We start from the raw sequence: 6881 nt of genomic DNA, 5'->3' as shown, positions 1-6881 counted from the left end.
CTTCCTGTTGTAACTCATAGCAACCAATCAGATCTTACTTCTTATCCTTCAAGTAAAACTGAAAGTGACTGTGAAATCAAGTGGCTGATTGGTTGCTTAGGGTTACAGCACTTTTATAGACTTGGGTTTCCAGTTCCACTTTTGCTAAATATATAAAAATAAAATGTTTTAAAAAAAAGAATGTAATTGAATTGGGGCATTCCTATAGGAAGAAATACTTCATTCAAATAAATAACCTACCCTGCTATCGCCATCCTGAGAGGGTGATAGTGATAGGACGACAGAGGCGGTATTTATACAGCCGTTGACCATGCTAAATAGGCTTCCTCATATTTCTCATGGGGAGACTCCTGGTGAAAGCTATCACTTTGATAAATAGGGAGAAGACCTATATATGGCTTTTCTCTCTATCATAAATAGGGACCTAAAGGAGACCCCTAGTGTCAGTGGGTAGCTTACTGCCATCCTGTACTGACAGCTAGTGTTGGGTGCTCCAGAGACGGCAGTATAATCCAGCCTTGTGTTGCTTTATTGCAAGAGATGGTTTGATTCTAAATCTGAGAACTGGTTCTTTTACACACCATCTAGCTGTCATCGCACCCATCAAATGATGCTCCCTGGTGATGATTCAGCTGCATAATATAGTGCTGGGCTACCTGTGACATTACCAGGTGTCTATCGTCTGCCCGGCTGTACATAAATAGGAAGGAATTCATACAACCTGATCAACTGCTGTTTATATATATAACTACTAGGGATGAGCGCACTCGGATTTATGAAATCCGAGCCCACCCGAACGTTGCGGATCCGAGTCGGATCCGAGACAGATCCGGGTATTGGCGCCAAATTCAAAAGTGAAACTGAGGCTCTGACTCATAATCCCGTTGTCGGATCTCGCGATACTCGGATCCTATAAATTCCCCGCTAGTCGCCGCCATCTTCACTCGGGCATTGATCAGGGTAGAGGGAGGGTGTGTTAGGTGGTCCTCTGTGCTGTTTAGTTCTGTGCTGTTTAGTTCTGTGCTGTTTAGTTCTGTGCTGTTTAGTTCTGTGCTGTTTAGTTCTGTGCTGTTTAGTTCTGTGCTGTTTAGTTCTGTGCTGTGCTGTGCTGTGCTGTGCTGTGTTCTGCAGTATCAGTCCAGTGGTGCTGTGTGCTGTGCTCTGTCCTTCTGAGGTCAGTGGTGCTGCTGGGTCCTGTGCTGTGTCCTGTTCAGTCCAGTGGTGCTGTGTCCTGTGCTCTGTGCTTCTAAGGGCATAGTTATTTCCCCAATATTCCCCTGTGTTTAAAAAAATAAAAAAAAAGTTTTTTTAAAAAATACCAAAAACTACTTTAATATTTTTTAATTACCACAAAATTTGCACAACCAATCCTGCAGTATAAGCCCATTGGTACTGCAATATTACCAAGTTCACACATTCAGCAGTAAAAGTCCAGTGGTACTGCAATATTACAAAGTTTACACATTCTGCAGTATCAGTCCAGTGGTGCTGTGTCCTGTGCTCTGTCCTGCTGAGTTCCGTAGTGCTGCTGGGTCCTGTGCCGTGTCCTGTTCAGTCCAGTGGTGCTGTGTCCTGTGCTCTGTGCTTCTAAGGGCATAGTTATTTCCCCATTATTCCCAAGTTTTTAAAAAATAAAAAAAAAGTAAAAAAAAATAAAAATTTTTAAAAAAAAATAAATATATAATAATTATAACCAAATTTGCAAAACCAATCCAGCATTATAAGTCCATTGGTACTGCAATATTACCAAGTTCACACATTCTGCAGTATCAGTCCAGTGGTGCTGTGTCCTGTGCTCTGTCCTGCTGAGTTCCGTAGTGCTGCTGGGTCCTGTGCCGTGTCCTGTTCAGTCCAGTGGTGCTGTGTCCTGTGCTCTGTGCTTCTAAGGGCATAGTTATTTCCCCACTATTCCCAAGTTTTTAAAAAAAAAAAAAAAAAGTAAAAAAAAAAAAAAAAATTAAAAAAAAAAAAAAAATATAATAATTATAACCAAATTTGCAAAACCAATCCAGCATTATAAGTCCATTGGTACTGCAATATTACCAAGTTCACACATTCTGCAGTATCAGTCCAGTGGTGCTGTGTCCTGTGCTCTGTCCTGCTGAGTTCCGTAGTGCTGCTGGGTCCTGTGCCGTGTCCTGTTCAGTCCAGTGGTGCTGTGTCCTGTGCTCTGTGCTTCTAAGGGCATAGTTATTTCCCCACTATTCCCAAGTTTTTTAAAAATAAAAAAAAAGTAAAAAAAAATAAAAAATTTAAAAAAAAAAAAATATATAATAATTATAACCAAATTTGCAAAACCAATCCAGCAGTATAAGTCCATTGGTACTGCAATATTACCAAGTTCACACATTCTGCAGTATCTTGTGCTACATATAATGGAGACCAAAAATTTGGAGGATAAAGTAGGGAAAGATCAAGACCCACTTCCTCCTAATGCTGAAGCTGCTGCCACTAGTCATGACATAGACGATGAAATGCCATCAACGTCGTCTTCCAAGCCCGATGCCCAATCTCGTAGTACCGGGCATGTAAAATCCAAAAAGCCCAAGTTAAGAAAAAGTAGCAAAAAGAGAAACTTAAAATCATCTGAGGAGAAACGTAAAGTTGCCAATATGCCATTTACGACACGGAGTGGCAAGGAACGGCTTAGGCCCTGGCCCGTGTTCATGACTAGTGGTTCAGCTTCACCCACGGATCTTAGCCCTCCTCCTCCTCCCCCCCCCTACAAAAAATTGAAGAGAGTTATGCTGTCAGCAACAAAACAGCAAACAACTCTGCCTTCTAAAGAGAAATTATCACAAATCCCCAAGGCGAGTCCAAGGGTGTTGGTGGTTGTCAAGCCTGACCTTCCCATCACTGTACGGGAAGAGGTGGCTCGAGAGGAGGCTATTGATGATGTAGCTGGCGCTGTGGAGGAACTTGATGATGAGGATGGTGATGTGGTTATTGTAAATGAGGCACCAGGGGGGGAAACAGCTGATGTCCATGGGATGAAAAAGCCCATCGTCATGCCTGGTCAGAAGACCAAAAAATGCACCTCTTCGGTCTGGAGTTATTTTTATCCAAATCCAGACAACCAATGTATGGCAATATGTAGCTTATGTAAAGCTCAAATAAGCAGGGGTAAGGATCTTGCCCACCTAGGAACATCCTCCCTTATACGTCACCTGAATAACCTTCATAGTTCAGTGGTTAGTTCAGGAACTGGGGCTAGGACCCTCATCGGTACAGGGACACCTAAATCCCGTGGTCCAGTTGGATACACACCAGCAACACCCTCCTCGTCAACTTCCTCCACAATCTCCATCAGATTCAGTCCTGCAGCCCAAGTCAGCAGCCAGACTGAGTCCTCCTCAATACGGGATTCATCCGAGGAATCCTGCAGCGGTACGCCTACTACTGCCACTGCTGCTGTTGCTGCTGTTAGTCGGTCATCTTCCCAGAGGGGAAGTCGTAAGACCGCTAAGTCTTTCACAAAACAATTGACCGTCCAACAGTCGTTTGCCATGACCACCAAATACGATAGTAGTCACCCTATTGCAAAGCGTATAACTGCGGCTGTAACTGCAATGTTGGTGTTAGACGTGCGCCCGGTGTCCGCCATCAGTGGAGTGGGATTTAGAGGGTTGATGGAGGTATTGTGTCCCCGGTACCAAATCCCCTCGAGATTCCACTTCACTAGGCAGGCGATACCAAAAATGTACAAGAAGTACGATCAAGTGTCCTCAGTGCTCTTAAAAATGCGGTTGTACCCACTGTCCACTTAACCACGGACATGTGGACAAGTGGTTCTGGGCAAACGAAGGACTATATGACTGTGACAGCCCACTGGGTAGATGCATCCCCTTCCGCAGCAACAGCAACAGCTGCATCAGTAGCAGCATCTACAAAATGGCTGCTCGTGCAAAGGCAGGCAACATTGTGCATTACAGGCTTTAATAAGAGGCACAACGCTGACAACATATTAGAGAAAATGAGGGAAATTATCTCCCAGTGGCTTACCCCACTTAGACTCTCATGGGGATTTGTGGTGTCAGACAATGCCAGTAACATTGTGCGGGCATTAAATATGGGCAATTTCCAGCACGTCCCATGTTTTGCCCACACCATTAATTTGGTGGTGCAGCATTACCTCAAGAGTGACAGGGGTGTGCAGGAGATGCTTGCGGTGGCGCGCAAAATTGCTGGACACTTTCGGCATTCAGCCAGTGCCTACCGCAGACTAGAGGCACATCAAAAAAGCATGAACCTGCCCTGCCATCACCTCAAACAAGAGGTTGTGACGCGCTGGAACTCCACCCTCTATATGCTGCAGAGGATGGAGGAGCAGCAAAAGGCCATTCAGGCCTACACAGCCACCTACGACATAGGCAAAGGAGTGGGGATGCGCCTCAGTCAAGCGCAGTGGAGACTGATTTCCATGTTGTGCAAGGTTCTGCAGCCATTTGAACTTGCCACACGAGAAGTCAGTTCCGACACTGCCAGCTTGAGTCAGGTCATTCCCCTGATCAGGCTGTTGCAGAAGCAGCTGGAGAAAGTGAGGGAGGAGCTGGTAAGCCATTGCGATTACACCAAGCATGTAGCTCTTGTGGATGTAGCCCTTCGTACGCTTTGCCAGGATCCGAGGGTGGTCACTCTTTTAAAGTCAGAGGAATACATTCTGGCCACCGTGCTCGATCCTCGGTTTAAAGCGTATGTTGTGTCTCTGTTTCCGGCGGACACAAGTCTACAGCGGTGCAAAGACCTGCTGGTCAGGAGATTGTCCTCTGAAGAGGACCGTGACATGCCAACAGCTCCACCCTCATTTTCTTCCACATCTATGGCTGCGAGGAAAAAGCTCAGTTTTCCCAAAAGAGGCACTGGCGGGGATGCTGATAACATCTGGTCCGGACTGAAGGACCTGCCAACCATTGCAGACATGTCTACTCTCGCTGCATTGGATGCTGTCACAATAGAAAAAATTGTGGATGATTACTTTGCTGACACCATCCAAGTAGACATGTCAGACAGTCCATATTGTTACTGGCAGGAAAAAAAGGCAGTTTGGAAGCCCCTGTACAAACTGGCTCTATTTTACCTGAGTTGTCCCCCCTCCAGTGTGTACTCGGAAAGAGTTTTTAGTGCAGCGGGGAACCTGGTCAGTGAGCGGCGAAGGAGGTTGCTTCCTCACAACGTTGAAAAAATGATGTTTATAAAAATGAATAATCAATTCCTCAATGAAGTACAGCACTGCCCTCCAGATACTACAGAGGGACCTGTGGTTGTGGAGTCCAGCGGGGACGAATTGATAATGTGTGATGAGGAGGAAGTACACACTGTAGGGGGAGAGGAATCAGAGGTTGAGGATGAGGACGACATCTTGCCTCAGTAGAGCCTGTTTAGTCTGTACAGGGAGAGATGAATAGCTTTTTTGGTGTGGGGGCCCAAACAAACCAATCATTTCAGCCAAAGTTGTTTGGTAGGCCCTGTCGCTGAAATGATTGGTTTGTTAAAGTGTGCATGTCCTATTTCAACAACATAAGGGTGGGTGTGAGGGCCCAAGGACAATTCCATCTTGGAACTTTTTTTTTTGCATTATATGACCAAGCAACAGTCGTTTGCCATGTTCAAAAAGTAAAACCAAATGTAAAAAAATTCAAGAAATTAAACCAAAAGTAAAATGCCGTGTCATAATTTAAAACAAGAGGTATTGACGTGCTCTAAAACTACTGTATTGTTGTTTATATTTTATAAACACTACACTTGAAAGCTTGAGTCTTTCAATAGAAAAGTAACTGTCCATTGCACGAATATTTGCAACAGGGACAATTTTAGGGTTAAGAAAGTCAACTAATAATAACACTTCGACGCTGTGTGTCTTTATAAACACTACACTTGGAAGTTGGAGGAGGTATTGTGGCCCCGGCACCAAATTGTGTACCGGGGCCACCCCACTACGCAGTCCAGATACTTGTTTGGTGGAATTCAGACCAGTTGAGGGTTTTATTATTATATTGTGTGGACCACTCTATCTATACCACACTACAACTCTATACCACTCTATTTCCTACTTTAATTCTATTTCATACTTTAATTCTATTTCATACTTTAATTCTATTTCCTACTTTAATTCTATTACTAATTAATTACCATAAAGAGGAACAAAATAAACCAATTTTACCAAAAGTATAATATGACTTAGACTTACAAACACTACACTTTAAAGATCGTGCCTTTAAATGAAAAAGTCAGTCTTCATTGCACGACTATGTGCAACAGGGACATTTTTTTGGGTTTACAAAGTCAAACAATAACACTTCGACCCTGTCTGTCTGGGGTCTCTCAATGACGAATTGTCTGTACCATGTTTGGAGGAGGTATTGTGGCCCCGGTACCAAATTGTGTACCGGGGCCACCCCACTACGCAGTCCAGATACTTGTTTGGTGGAATTCAGACCAGTTGAGGGTTTTATTATTATATTGTGTGGACCACTCTATCTATACCACACTACAACTCTATACCACTCTATTTCCTACTTTAATTCTATTTCATACTTTAATTCTATTTCCTACTTTAATTCTATTTCATACTTTAATTCTATTTCCTACTTTAATTCTATTACTAATTAATTACCATAAAGAGGAACAAAATAAACCAATTTTACCAAAAGTATAATATGACTTAGACTTACAAACACTACACTTTAAAGATCGTGCCTTTAAATGAAAAAGTCAGTCTTCATTGCACGACTATGTGCAACAGGGACATTTTTTTGGGTTTACAAAGTCAAACAATAACACTTCGACCCTGTCTGTCTGGGTCTCTCAATGACGAATTGTCTGTACCATGTTTGGAGGAGGTATTGTGGCCCCGGTATCAAATTGGGTACCGGGGCCACCCC

Source organism: Mixophyes fleayi, chromosome 1 (genome assembly GCF_038048845.1).
Source record: "Mixophyes fleayi isolate aMixFle1 chromosome 1, aMixFle1.hap1, whole genome shotgun sequence".
Taxonomy (NCBI): domain Eukaryota; kingdom Metazoa; phylum Chordata; class Amphibia; order Anura; family Limnodynastidae; genus Mixophyes; species Mixophyes fleayi.
The sequence above is the reverse complement of the archived record's forward strand: the minus strand, read 5'-3'. Positions refer to the sequence as shown.